General features: G+C 42.0%; 1 pseudogene; it reads right to left on the minus strand.

Annotated features, from left to right (window-relative positions):
- Positions 1–12,499: 12,499 nt before the first annotated feature.
- LOC120437559 lies at positions 12,500–13,683 on the minus strand (annotated as a pseudogene).
- Between the last annotated feature and the right edge of the window lie 2,194 nt (positions 13,684–15,877).

A 15,877-nucleotide genomic window follows, 5' to 3' on the forward strand; every position in this document is an offset into this window, starting at 1 on the left:
TCAATGGATAAACGTTCAATCCTGATAGTCAGAGGAGTCTTCAAGTGATCCCTGCAAAACAGTAAGTGTTAAATACACTTTTGTTTTTAAGTAATCTGATCTGTGACTTACAACAAGTCTGCAGCAGGCAGACGAGCTCTCTGCAGACTATTTGCTGCTGCCTGTCTCTACATGTTTTCTCTGTGTGTGTTTCTGCTGCTTCTTTGTCCCTCACTGTAAACAGATGCACTGAGAGACTCCTGCACTGATGTTTCACAGGAAAGTCCAAACAGCCTCACTGGTTCTCCATAAAGAACAAAGATTTGCTCTCTGTGGCTCCAACACAACTTAAAGACAATCAAAGATGGACAAAGTTCTCTGTGGTTTTATGGAGGCTACAGCTAAATGCTGCCTCCTCCATAGTACAATATACATTTTTATACAGTGACATCATTCTGAACTTTGCGTTTCACCTCTTTTCTCATGATGAACATGTTTCTGAACATCCTTCTGATAATCCTTCAGTGAGATTACAGTTCTTATTTTGAGTTTATTGTTTCTTTAGTTCAGTTTATGCAAGTTGGTTCAGTTTTTGTCTTCTTTTCCTTTCAGTTTTTAGTCTTCTGTGTTTCATTGTGTTATTGGTTGTGTGTGAATGCCAGTGCAGTGTGTCCTACAGTTATTAATGAATGATGGAAGAAATCCTCTAGTTCACCTTTGAAAACAGGATTCAGGTGTGTTGGACTTTGTGCTTATGGCTCTATGCAGAATGACAGAACTCTTTAAAATGCACATTAAACACTGAATCAGCACAGAGAGATCAGAAACATCAAGCCTGATCATCTCATTATATAATGGCCAGTAATCAAAGTGTAGTATATTTGTGACTGATCAGGCCAAATCACATCACTTCCTGCAGAGAGTCCAAACATTTCAGCTTCCTGTGGCTTAAAAAAAAAGTGGCATTGAGGCTGAAATACTGGAGGTGCTAAATGTGGCAGATTAAGTTATGATAACATTGGAAAAATGAAAAACGATGATGTCATGTGGAGAATTGCACCACAGAAAATTTTTGATTAATGAACCTTTATTATCAGCTGATAGTAAGTAAAATAAAGCAAACAGACTCATTAATGGTGAAATCATTTAGCTTATTTCAATTTCCAATAAAATTATTTTGCACTTTTAAGTTGCCAAATACAGTATTTTTTGGATAATAAGGCACATTAATGCACCTTATGGTCTGAAAAATACGGTATTTAAACTGTAATAAAATTTGTAATAAAGTAACAATATTCATTACTAATAAAACATGACAGAAATATTACATTCACCACTAAATGAGCTTCCTGATTATGCGGTATTCCTGAATAAGTCACAGTTTCCAAGTTCCCAGTTGAAATATGAATGAAACACTCCCTCAACCTGGATTTCCTACTTGAACATCAACACACCTGCAGCAAACCAGAGTTCACAGTCCAGGATGGCAGCAGTCACGTAAACATCAGTAAAACTATAAAAGCTGTGATCTGTCCTGTGACACTTGTGGATTTGTGACTCACTTAATGAGCCAATCACAGAGCACTGACCAGGGGCAAATGTGTCAGACGAATAAAGCAGAGTGAAGCATCTTACAGGTCAGGAAAAAATGTAAAATCAACACTAACACTTTAATATATCTTAAACCTCAAAGAGCTAGCTAATGAGTGAGTGCCTGTTCTTCTTCAAGATCAGAGTTTACTTATTTGTAATGTGGGTCGTATTTCTGTAATGAATTTTTTTTTAAAATCTTTTTTCCTCTCAATATTTCTATTGACAAGCTGTCACTGTTAATGGATAACTCCCATTATCACTGGAATTCACAGCTAGTTAGATGGTGACACAGAAAATGTATCAACGTTTTTTGAATGTTTGGTTTCGATTTGCTGCTAAGTCTCTTCCATGCTGATAGAACAGCAGCTAATAGAGAGTGTAGATTATAAACTGTTGCATTTGTGGGAGTTACTGACAATAATATGCAGTCAGTAATATGAATTTCACTTTAATCAGTCCACAAACTAAAGTGATTTATGTTCTACCTTTGTTAGGCTGCAGGACAGAGTCAGACCTGGACAAACTGAGTAAACCTCAGTGTTTAAATGTTTGCACGCTGAAATTTCAGAGCTCGAATGTGCAGCTGCCACAAAAATAAAGAGCAGAAAATATATTTATGTGACCCATAAGAGGCACTATTTAAATAGGAACTGAACCTTATAGACATGCAGTCAGTTCACAAGGTTTAATGCTAACACAAAACAAAATTACACCCTAAGTATCAGCAAGAGATGCTACAAGTTTCTCCACAGGCATGAAACAATGTTTTCTCCTAAAGGATAAAAATAACTTTAAACATCTCTCCACTGATACTCGAGCAGAATGTTTTCTGTGACCTTCCTCTCCAACATGAGGCTCTGCAGCCCACATCAAGCTGTCTTAGAAAGAATAAAAGGCCCAATAGCACAGCTCACACCAGATATTCACACAACAATAGAAGAACTAATTACCTGCACCTGTGCTTATAAAGAGGAAAACAACCCAGCCCTGCCTACCAGGGGCTCTTCCCAGACTCTAATTTCACCTCTCACATATGTGGTAACTCATGAATTATAAGATAAGATTCCCTTTCTGCAGTGTTGCTCATCTTATTTGCATCCATCTTGCACTGTGGTGACATATTTGTATGTTCCTCATGGTTTTTGTCACCTGTTCCCCTGATTCTGTCTCTGATTGGAGGAGGTTTTTCTTGTTACCTTCACAAATATAAAACATCCATCTGTATTGTAAACTGTAAACTGAATTGAACTAAGTCACATGAGCAACAGTCATTTGTTCTTACACATCAATAAGTCAACAACATTTAGGTAATCAGCTTTGAGATGTAATTGTACAGAAGGCACTAAAACATATTACAGTTTTTCTCGATTGCTAAAACACATTTCTTGAAACTACGCCTCATATCCGCACAACAGTAAACACAAATCCATAACATCTCACTCAATTCCCCAAACATCCTATTTCCAGGTCAAAATGAAGCTCTACACCCAAAACTATTCACTCCTGCTGAAAAACCGAACTTTGCCCTCCGACATCAAACACAAGCCCTCAAAAACACACACACTACAACAGAGTTTTGCACACTGGTACAATTAATTCAAAACAATAGTTCCAAAACAATTAGGTTGCTTATGGTTCTCCCCTTCAAAACCCTTGTCACATGATAAACACAAAAGACGCAACCAATGTATGTACAGTGGCACATTGTCATTCATGTACTATACAGTACAACACACACCAGAAACATTATCCCACCACAGCATCTTGTCTTTGGTCTGGGTCAGGCCAGAGAATCTCATCCACATCACAGGCTATATTGGCCCCAGCCAGGCAGCGGGGTAAAATCCTCTTGCATGCCTGATCCACCCCTGGCATGCATCTACTGATATGTCTAGGCAGGCCTCTTCCATGGCCTGAAGGAGGTGAACACGGACATAAGGTTCTCGGTCATACACTTTCCACCGCCATGCCGAAAATAACTCCTCTATCGGGTTTAGAAAGGGCGAGTATGCAGGCAGAAAGATATTAGAAAACCTTGGGTTATTGGTAAACCAATCACGAACCAGAGCAGCGCGATGGAAGCTGACGTTATCCCACACAACAACGTAGTGAGGCTGCTCTGGCTGTGCTGGTTCCTGTAGTCCAGCTGGAACATATGTTGTCTTAAACCATCAAGAAAAGCAAGGAGAAGCATAGTGTTATAGGGTCCTAGTACGGCATGGCGGTGGAGTACCCTCGTTGGCTGATGGCTGCGCACATAGTGACATTCTCCCCACGCTGACCAGGGACATTTACAATAGCCCGATGGCCAATTATGTTCCTCCCCTTTTCCTTCTTTTGGTCAGGTTAAAACCTGCCTCATCCACAAAGATCATTTCATGGGGAACAGGCCGTCCTTCAATCTCAAAGATTCTCTGCAAAACACATAACACAGTAGAGTCAATCGGTACCCTGAACCAAAGTTCAAGAGTGCTGAAATGGCAGCATAAACTGCCATGCTGTGATGGTACACAATACCTTATACAGTATCAAAACTCATACCTGAACATATTCCACACGTTGGTTTTTCACTCTGTCAGAGTTTCGTTCGAAAGGGACTCGGTATGCCTGTTTCATCCGAATTGATTCTTTCGGAGGATGCGATCAATTGTGGAGAGGCTGATGGCATTTATGCCTCGAAAAGATGATCATCCTCAATCACTCTCCTTTGAATCTCTTGCAGGCGGATTACATTATTTGCAATTACCATGTTTACAAGTTCCCTCTCTTGCTCCTCCGACAAAAGCCTTAACCTGCCTCCACCAGGTGGTCGTCTCTGTGTCCTACAAAAATAGAAGCACTCATTACTGTAACTGTCACACATTCATTTTACAGGAAAATAATGGAAACATACTGAAACTCAAGACACATAAATTCAGTAACTTAAAGCGTTACTGTACAAAGCAGTCTTACTGCAAGTACACCTACCTGTTTTCCTCCCTGAAGGTTCTGATGATGGAGGCAACAGTGAAGCGACTCAAATTTGGTTGTACTCGTTGCCCAGCCTCCCTCATAGTCATCCCATGGACAAGGACATGGTCAACTAAAGTGGCTCGAATTTCATCCGAGACTGACTGTCTTCGTGCCCTTGCTCTTCCCCTTCCTTGTCGCCGTCGTTCTCCACCTCCACCTCCTTCACCACCTCCTCCTCCTCTTCCACCACGTCCTCCTCTTTCACCACGTCCTCTTTCTCCACCACGTCCTCTTTCTCCACCACGTCCTCCTCTTTCACCACGTCCTCTTTCTCCACCACGTCCTCTTCCTTTGCATCTCTTTGGATCCATTGTTTCAAACCTGAATGAGCTGACTTTGGCCCTTTTATCTATCCATCGCAGGTTCTGATTGGTGTGTGCTAAATTTTGACTCCTAGTGTTTCCACCTGGTTAATTGTGTGCTAATTGGGCTCAAGCTATGCTGACTTAAGTTAACATTATTGCATGCTAGTGCTTTCTACATGACTACATGGTGTAAGCACTGTAAAATGTAGGGATTTGTGTGTAGAGTTTTGCAGTACCAGTTCACCAAATTTGAGTCATGTGTCAAAGCAGGGAATAGTGTTTATAGTTCAGGGAAATGGGTGAGCTTTTTGACCAATAGCGTTTATGGTTTTGAAATTTTAGTTTAGAGGCCTGGTTATAGTGTTTAAGCAATCGAGAAAAACTGTAACATTAAAAACTTTGTATTATTTTGAGCACAGGAGCTGTGTCAATCTTGTGTGCATATCTTCTTATGAAATGCTAAGAAAAGGATTCAGACTTCAACCCCGACCCTTCTTACTTCAGGATCCTGACAGTAGTCATAGTATTTGTATGGCCCATAAAGTTTTTGTAAAACAGATGATTCATTTATGTAAACGAAAACAGCAACAAAAAAAATTCCTCTCTTGCCCCAAGCTTGGGTCCTCTACCAGAGGCCTGTAGTAGAGCTTGAGGGTCAAGGACAGTATCTTAGCTGTTCCTAGGACTGCACTCTTCTGGACAGAGATCTCAGATGTTGTTCCTGGGATCTGCTGGAGCCACTCTCCTGGGAGTCACTGCACCTACTGATCCAGTTACCACTGGGACCACTGTTACCTTCACCCTCCACATCTTCTTGAGTTCTTCTCTGAGCCCTTGGTACTTCTCAAGCTTCTCGTGTTCCTTCTTCCTGATGTTGTCATCACTCGGTATAACTACATCTATCACTATGGCCGTCTCCCTCTGCTTTTCAGCTTGTTAGCCACCACAATTGTCTGTCTGGAAGTCCCACAGGATCTTAGCTCATTCATTCTTGACCATGCTACGGGGTGTCTCCTGTTTTGACCCCGGGACTTCCAGGCCATACTTGGCACAGATGATTCTGTATTCCTGTATGTGCCACTTGCAAATGATTTTGTTTCCAACATTTTTTTTATTTCATTTTTTTGTTTGTTTTGTTTTGGGTTTTTACAAATTTTCCACTGCTGTTCTCCGATCAAACTCCAGTCCAGTAGGCAGCGGTAAAGTACCGTAAGTATTGTAAGTTGGTTGGCCAGCAGCCAATCACAGACGAAGATGAAGTAGATGACGACGAAGAAGAGAAAGTCGAAATGCGTCATTCCAGCTATTACGGAAGTGTTTTTATCAAACCTCATTTTCCGTTACCCCGACTGTGATGGCTCCTAAAATATATCTACCGTTTTACGGGACTTTGCTGTTTGCAGTCGTCTGTGCAGGTTACATGTAGTTGTTATAAAGTCAAACATGTTTTAAACCTGCTGTTTTTCATCCTGTTAATCTCAGTTGAAAGTATCGGTCGGTTTAAGAGTGACTCAGTTACTGGCATCCCGCGGCACCTTCAGATGCCAAAAGTTATGGCAGTTTTTTCAAAAATGGGTTAAAGAGTGATGTTAAATGTAACTCATGAAGTTACATAGTTTTCATGAAGGTGTCTGTCTGTAGATCTACTTGTTTACAGATGCTGTTCAGAGTTTCGGTTTAAAATAAGCGGAAAGCGCCAGTTTTTACTGATTCTGTTACTTACAGCATATTTTAAGTGTAATATAAATAATCTGCTGGGGGGAAAACTTGTTACATATCTGCAGCATTTTAAGTTGTAGCTACCAAAACTGTTGTATGTCGCATTCTCACGAGAATGTCCGTGAACTAATTTAGCGATACAGGAAGTGTATGAATGATTTGCTGCCGCATTGATCTGTTCTTTAAGAAACGTCTTTTCATTTTACAGAGATATTTTTATGTTTATATATTGTTCACTACTTTATAACCATCATCATCTGATGACATCTCTAATGCAGTAGGTGGCACTCGTCATCATTTTGTGTGGCAGACAGTTGATAACCACTGTGCTGATCTCTGTTTTCTCAAGTTTTAGGTTTTATTGATCAAGCTAATGTACAGAAAGCCTGGCTTCATAGCGTGTGCATATGATCCTGAGGAGGTTACGTTCAGAGTTTTGGCTTAAAATTGAACCAATGTCCAAACATCTGTTGTGTTACCTTTCTGAAGGGAGCTGTTCTCACTGTAAAGCTTATTTAGCCAGTCACAAGTTTACAACAGTAGCTGTACAGAATCAAAATCATTGTTATTTTGGCCAAGTTTGTGTTTCTATCTATATTTGCCTTTTTAAAAACAGTTTCTATGGCCACTGATTTTAGTAAACACCGCACTGTAGTGACTTCCTGAAAGCAGCAGTCTGAACAGATTATATTTGGATGTGAGGGGTCTGCAGAGGTCTTTCAGGTCCTGACTCTGGAACTGTAAAGTACTGGATGGAGGGAGGATCAGCACCAATGATCCTCTCTGCAGACCTGATTGTCCTGCTGCGTAGCGGAGTTGAACCCTACAGTTATTGATGTGCACTGGACAGACTGGATGATGGCAGTGTAGATGATGACTAGCAGCTCCTGTGGCAGTTTCAACTTCCGGAGTTACACGAGGAAGTACAACCTCCTCTGGACCTTCTTCTGGATAGAGTCTGTGTGGAAGGACCACTTCAAATCCTATAAAGAAAGTGGATCCTACAAATCTGAATTTAATCCCAGTGGTAAGTAAGTGGAAGGTGGAGGGTTGGGGGTTTTCTCCACCATCATCTCCACAGTGTTGAACAAGTTCAGCTCCAGGTGGTTCTGACTGCACCAGTGGGCCAGGTGGTCTACATCCTTTCTGTACTCGTACAGACTCGTCATCATTCTAGATCAGACCAGTGACGGTGGTGTCATCTGCAAACTTCAGGAGTTTCACAGATGGTTCTTCTGAGGTGCAGACATTAGTGTAGAGAGAGAAGAGCAGTGAAGACAGAACAGACCACCGGGGCAGACCGATGCTGATGGTCTGTGTGTGATTTGATGTTCCTCAACCTCACCTGCTGCTGCCTGCCCATTAAAAAGCTGGTGACCCACTGACAGGTGGAGGCGAATGGTAAATGGACTATTCTTATATGGTGCTTTTCTACTCTCCTGGAGTACTCAAAGCACTTAAAGGTAAGCTGGGTGAGCGTCTGGTGGAGGATGTCTGGGATGACTTTGTTGAAGGCTGAGCTGACGTCTAAGAACAGGATCCTGGTCCAGGTTGGTCAAGGTGATGCAGGATGTACTGTAGTCCCATGTTGAGCATCCTCAGCTGACCTGTTTGCCCAGTAGGCTGCAGGGAATCCAGCAGGGGCTCTGATGTCCTTCAGGTGGCTCAACATGAGTCTTTCAAACGACGTCACGACCACAGACATCGGGGAGACAGACCTATAGTCATTTAATCCTGTGATGGTGGAATTCTTTGGGACTAACAGATTACATTTTATTACGTTTTTACTATTCAATTCAATTCAATTCAATTTTATTTATATAGCGCCAAATCACAACAAAAGTCGCCTCAAGGCGCTTTATATTGTACAGTAGATCGCACAATAATAAATACACAGAAAAACCCAACAATCATATGACCCCCTATGAGCAAGCACTTTCCTTCCCACTGTTGCCAAAAACTCCCTTTTAACAGGAAGAAACCTCCAGCAGAACCAGGCTCAGGGAGGCCATCTGCTGCGACCGGTTGCGGTGAGAGAAGGAAAACAGGATAAAGACATGCTGTGGAAGAGAGACAGAGATTAATAACAGATATAATTCGATGCAGAGAGGTCTATTAACACATAGTGAGTGAGAAAGGTGACTGGAAAGGAAAAACTCAATGCATCATGGGAATCCCGGCAGCCACGTCTATTGCAGCATAACTAAGGGAGGATTCAGGGTCACCTGGTCCAGCCCTAACTATATGCTTTAGCAAAAAGGAATGTTTTAAGCCTAATCTTGAAAGTAGAGATAGTGTCTCTCTCCCGAATCCAAACTGGAAGCTGGTTCCACAGAAGAGGGGCCTGAAAACTGAAGGCTCTCCCTCCCATTCTACTTTTAAATACTCTAGGAACAACAAGTAGGCCTGCAGAGCAAGAGCGAAGTGCTCTAATAGGGTGATATGGTACTACAAGGTCATTAAGATAAGATGGGGCCTGATTATTTAAGACCTTGTATGTGAGGAGCAGGATTTTGAATTCAATTCTGGATTTAACAGGAAGCCAATGAAGGGAAGCCAAAACAGGAGAAATCTGCTCTCTCTTTCTAGTCCCTGTCAGGACTCTTGCTGCAGCATTTTGGATTAACTGAAGGCTTTTCAGCGAGTTTTTAGGACATCCTGATAATAGTGAATTACAGTAGTCCAGCCTGGAAGTAATAAATGCATGAACTAGTTTTTCAGCGTCACTCTGAGACAGGATATTTCTAATTTTAGAGATGTTGCACAAATGGAAGAAAGCAGTCTTACATATTTGTTTAATATGTGCATTGAAGGACATGTCCTGGTCAAAAATGACTCCAAGGTTCCTCACAGCCTTACTGGAGGCCAAGGTAATGCCATCCAGAGTAAGAATCTGGTTAGACACCATATTTCTAAGATTTTCAGGGCCGAGTACAATAACCTCAGTTTTATCTGAATTAAGAAGCAGAAAGTTAGCGGCCATCCAAGTCTTTATGTCTTTAAGACATTCCTACAGTTTAACTAATTGGTGTGTTATCTGGCTTCATGGATAGATAGAGCTGCGTGTCATCTGCATAGCAGTGAAAATTTATGCTGTGTCTTCTAATGATGCTGCCTAGGGGAAGCATGTATAATGTAAATAGAATTGGTCCTAGCACTGAGCCCTGTGGAACTCCATAATTGACCTTAGTGTGTGAAGAGGACTCTCCATTTACTTGTACAAATTGGAGTCTATTAGATAGATATGATTTAAACCACTGCAGTACCTGTACCTGTAATACCTACAGCATGTTCTAATCGCTCTAATAGGATATTATGGTCAACAGTATCGAACGCAGCACTAAGGTCTAGCAGGACAAGCACAGAGATGAGTCCACTGTCAGAGGCCATAAGAAGATCATTTGTAACCTTCACTAAAGCTGTTTCTGTGCTGTGATGAGCTCTGAAACCTGACTGAAACTCTTCAAAAAGCCATTCCTCTGCAGATGATCTGTTAGCTGTTTGACAACTACTCTTTCAAGGATTTTTGATATGAAAGGAAGGTTGGAGATTGGCCTATAATTAGCTAAGACAGCTGGGTCTAGAGATGCTTTTTGAGTAAAGGTTTAACTACAGCCAGCTTGAAGGCCTGTGAAAGATCAATTGGAGAAAAAAAGTCTAACTTAACATCAATGGTACTAAGAGTAGCTGTAGATAATATTACATCTGTGGGATGATTATTGGTAATTTTTTCTCTAATGATAAAAATTTTATTTGTGAAGAAGTTCATGAAGTCATTACTAGTTAACGTTAAAGGGATGGTTGGCTCAGTAGAGCTCTGACTTTTTGTCAGCCTGGCTACAGTGCTGAAGAGAAACCTGGGGTTGTTCTTATTTTCTTCAATCAGTGACGAATAGTAAGATGTTCTGGCTTTGCGGAGGGCTTTCTTATAAAGCAGCAAACTATTTCTCCAGGCTAAATGATGATCCTCTAAATTTGTGACACGCCATTTCCTCTCCAGCTTACGAGTTATCTGCTTTAGGCTACGTGTTTGAGAATTATACCACGGAGTCAGGTACTTCTGATTTGAGACCTTAGTTTTCACAGGAGCTACAGTATCCAGAGTAAATGCGTAGTGAGGAGGTAAAATTATTAACAAGATAATCGACCTCTGTTGGAGTAGCGTTCAGATAGCTGCTCTGCTCTATGTTGGTACAGGGCATTGAAGATGATAACAGTGGGTGGATTATATTCTTAAACTTAGTTACAGCACTTTCAGAAAGACATCTACTGTGATAAAGTCTACTCTCCACTGTTGTGTAATCAATTATTGTAAATGTAAATGTTATCAGGAAATGATCAGACAGCAGAGGGTTTTCAGGAAACACTGTTAAATGTTCAGTTTCTATTGTCACGGCTGCGGGGGCAGACGTGTGGTGAGTGAGAGACAGGATCCAGACGCAGGCACTGGCTTGGATGTGAGCGAGCTTTTATTAACACAACGGTGGCACAAACAGAAACATGGCGAGCAAAACAAAACCTAAAGGTGACCTAAACTGGGAGTGACTAACAGAACGAACCTGAACGGATGACTCTAGGAGGAACACGCATGGAAGTAACACAGACGGACTAGCAACTAACACAAGTGAACACGCACAATAAATACACAGAAGGGAATGAGGAAACTATACACAGGCGGGAGGCACAGCTGATTGTGATTGACAAGATGAGGAGGGGGAAACGCAAACTGAACATACTGGCATAAGACAGATCTTCACAATAAAACAGGAAACTCAAAACACACGCGAAGACACCGACTCAGAGACGCGGGCTTTACACAGAGGGGATACACAGGTAGGGATCACACAGAACAGGGGGAGCATGGACTTAACACTAGGAGAACAAATAACAAAACCTAAACCAGAAATAATAATCATCATCATCATCATCATCATCGGACGGCTAAAGAATCAGGATATAATTATAATCAAAACAGTATCACCAAAGAATAAGAACTAATCCATAATGCAAAGATAAACCAAACCCTAAGGAACTCAAAATGCTGGGTTGAACCGACCCAGGACCGTGACATCTATGCCATATGTTAAAACAAGATCTAGAGTGTGATTAAAGTGGTGGGTGGGTTCTTTTACATTTTGAGAGAAGCCAATTGAGTCTAATAACAGATTAAATGCCATGTTGAGGCTGTCATTTTTAGCATCTACATGGATGTTAAAATCACCCACAATAATTATTGTATCTGAGCTGAGCACTAAATCAGATAAAAAGTCTGAGAAATCAGAGAGAAACTCTGTGTAAGGCCCAGGTGGACGATAGATGATAACAAGTAAGACTGGTTTCTGAGTTTTACAGCTGGGGTGGACAAGGCTAAGCATCAGGCTTTCAAATGAATTAAAAGTCTGTCTTGGTCTTTCGTTAATTAATAGGCTGGTGTGAAAAATTGCTGGCACACCGCCCCCTCGGCCTGTGCTTCGAGATTTCTGGTAGTTAGAATGACTCGGGGGTGTTGATTCATTTAAACTAACATAATCATCCGGCTGCAACCAGGTTTCTGTAAGGCAGAGTAAATCGATTTGTTGATCAATTATTAAGTCATGTACTAACAGAGACTTGGAGGAGAGAGACCTAATATTTAATAATCCACATTTCACTGTTTTACTCCTTGGTTCAGATGTGGATAATGTATTGTTCTTTCTTTTTGATTTTTTATGTTTAAATTGTTTGTTGCTGGTTTCTAGTTTGTTTTTTGTCCGTTTGGGAGCTGACACGGTCTCTATGGAGATGGGTTTTTGGGGGGGTAGCAGGAGGAGAGAAGCTGCAGAGAGATGTGTAAGACTGCAACTCTGCTTCCTGGTCCCAACTCTGGATAGTCATATTTTGGGGGGTTTAATAAATTGGTCCATATTTCTAGAAATGAGAGCTGCTCCATCCAAAGTGGGATGGATGCCGTCTCTCCTAACAAGACCAGGTTTCCTCCAGAAGGTTTGCCAATTATCTATGAAGCCCACATCGTTTCTGGGACACCACTCAGACAGCCAGCAGTTTAAGGAGAACATGCGGCTAAACATGTCACTCCTGGTCTGATTGGGGAGGGGACCAGAGAAAACTACAGAGTCCGACATTGTTTTGGCAAAGTTGCACACCGATTCAATATTGATTTTAGTGACCTCCGATTGGCGTAACCGGGTGTCATTACTGCCGACGTGAATTATGATCTTACTGTATTTACGTTTACCCTTAGTCAGCAGTTTTAAATTTCCTTCAATGTCGCCTGCTCTGGCCCCTGGGAGACAATTGACTATGGTTGCTGGTGTCTCTAGCTTCACATGTCTGAGAACAGAATCACCAATTACCAGAGTTTGACCCCTGGCGGGTGTGTCGCCGAGTGGGGAAAAACGGTTAGACACATGAACAGGTTTGTTAAGGGAAAATCCCAAATGGCAAACTGCAAATATAAACAGAACACAATGAGACAGCGTAATAAATCACATGTACATGGATGAACGTCTCGAGAGAGAGTCACACAGTGTACCTTTTTATTCGTGCATTTATAGTCACTGGTGCCCACACAACAGGGCGGCGTATTTTCGCTCTTCTCAGAAAAATGACTATACAACAGTATGTGGCTACCTTACTGGAACATTCCGTTCCTCTTTTTATCAAGACATGTTACACAGGCGTGCTCTCCCGCCCAGCAGGCCGTCCAAGGACGAACTTCCGGCAAGCAATATGAATCACAAACAGCAATGCATTTAATAAAAATCTTTTTACAAGGTTGGTGGTGTACCTGGGGCTTCTGTTTAGGACTATGCTTCCTCCTCACCATCACTCAGCCGCCCTCTTTCCCCAGCTGCTTGGGGTCTGCCGGGGAACAACTAGCGGGGCCTACGCTATCTTCGGCTGCACCAGCTACAGGGGCCTGGCTAGCTATGGGTGAATGAAGGGTGCGAAGCCGAGTCTCCAATTCAGTAATCCTGGCCTCCAGAGCTGCAAATATGCTGCATTTGTTACAGGTATCATTACTGCTAAAGGAGGCCGAGGAGTAACTAAACATCTGACAGAATGAGCAGGAAAGAGCAGGAGGGACAGGTGAACTAGCCATGGTGCTAACGAGTCGGCTACGAGCTAAGCTAAGCTAGCGAAACAGTACAGACAGTGAGTGAATACTTTGGCTATAAATTAGGTAGTGAGTACACAGAAAGGGTGCTTCAGATGAAGCACGTGAAGATTATACTATGAAGAAGGAATGTATCTAAAAGTTTTTAATTCAATTTCTAAGCAGAAAAGCTACTCAGAAACACCACTGTGTTTGAGCAGTGTAGCACTCTCGTGTGATGCGACGAGCCAATAATCACTCCCGACGTTAGTCCGCTATAAAACTTTTAATGTGTACTCCAGCACACGGTAAAACACACACCAAGCCCGCGAACCGGAAGAACAAAACTCCCCCACCATACTATTGCGGTTGGACTAGTCCCCCACAGTTATGGCAAGTCTGCGCAAACAAATATTGCTTGGTGATCATTTAACCAATGATCTACAAGCAGGAACAGGAAGTGATACTCTACCACAAAGCGAGCGAACACCACGTGACAGCGCCACCACTGCTAACAGGAGCTGTGTCCCAAAACATCGGCTGCATCCTTCGGAGGACCCGGCCTTTGCGGTCTACGTTGGCCGGGTCCTTCGAAGACCGAGAAGGCCGGAAGTGCGAGGCTGTGAAATGGGATGGTCTAGCCTTCAGATTTGCGTCACCGCTGTCTCGGTGGAGTTTAATAAACTCAGCCGTCTGCTCCTTGCTATCTAAAATATAACAGGACACTGGCGTAAATTCTCGACCATCTCATACTTCTGTTTAATCAGTTTTCTGTTTGACGTTTATTCAGCTGTGTGAAAATCCCGGAGGAACCCACCCGATGGATTAATAAAGTTTTATTTAATCTACTAATCTAATAACTTTGATCTCAGCCAAACCGATTTACTCCGGAACAAATAAAACACAGAAAAAAGGCAAACAATTACATTTTTAAGTTATCCGAGTGACTTATATATCATGTTTAACCTGAGTAGCGAAAGAGCAGGGGTCTGAAAACGGTGAAGCCAGGAGTCTGCTGCTCTCGCCGGCTCGAGCGACCAATTGAACCCCCCCGGCTTGCTATCGAGCGGTTGGGTAACAGACGTCTCCGAAAACGTTGGCACACTTTTGCAAATATGCGATGTCTTGATAAACCAAGCAGATATTTGAAGTTTACACAGCCCTTTTCTCGCCTGAAAATATGTTAAAAGTTTATTTTGTGACCCAGAAAGATTAATAAGAGTAATTTTAAAACTTAGTAGCGGCCGCCATTGTTGGTAGCTGAAATTTGGCTGGGTCGCTATGAATTCTGGGATATGGTGGGCCACGAAGGACACACGGACCCATCCTTCAAATTCGGGAAATGAAGGACGCATTTGTCGGCCGCATTTGAAGGAGTCGACGAATTGGGACAGCCTTCGTCGCCTGGCTGTGACGTAATCGGCCTTCAAATGCGGCCTCCGGAGGATGCAGCCAACGTTTTGGGACACAGCTATTCACTGCCACCATCTCAGAGCTCTTTCTCTTTTCTGTGGGTGGTGCATGGACATTGTTAATAGGGCTTTGGAGTTGACGTCACGCCGCAGTGCATTGTGGGATCGCGGCGCCATGTCAGTAGGCTAGAAAGCAAAACAAGCCCAGGAGCGCCATATTGCGACCTCCACACTAACCGGAAACACGTGACCTCCACAGTAACCGGAAACACGTAACTTCAGTTAAATCGACTTTGACAGCGAAAACTAAATTGTGTTTTTGTTACTATTGATGCTGATAAATACAGCGAAAACTAAACTGTGTTTTTGTTACTATTGATACTGATAAATAAATTTGATTCTAAGTGTTTTTGACACTCTGCGTTTATAAAAAAAAATCACCATCCCTTCAGCTTGTTCGTAGCCAAAAGTGTCCATGTGTTATGTTTTTGTTTCTTTGCTACTTTTACTGCATAAAGTTTTTTCATAAATATAAAATAGTCATTACTTTTTACATTTTTAATCCTTCAAACACCCTTTTCTAGTACAATGCACTTGTTTGAAGACAACCTCAAAACTCATCATTTCATATATCAGCAGTGCCACTGGAAATTATTGTACAGTAGTCCCTCGCTATAACGCGGTTTACCTTTCGCGGACTCGCTGTTTCGCTGATTTTTTTTTTTTTTTTTTTTTTACAGTACATGTGTTGTGCGATTGCT

This window comes from Oreochromis aureus, linkage group 3, assembly GCF_013358895.1.
Source record: "Oreochromis aureus strain Israel breed Guangdong linkage group 3, ZZ_aureus, whole genome shotgun sequence".
Taxonomy (NCBI): Eukaryota; Metazoa; Chordata; class Actinopteri; order Cichliformes; family Cichlidae; genus Oreochromis; species Oreochromis aureus.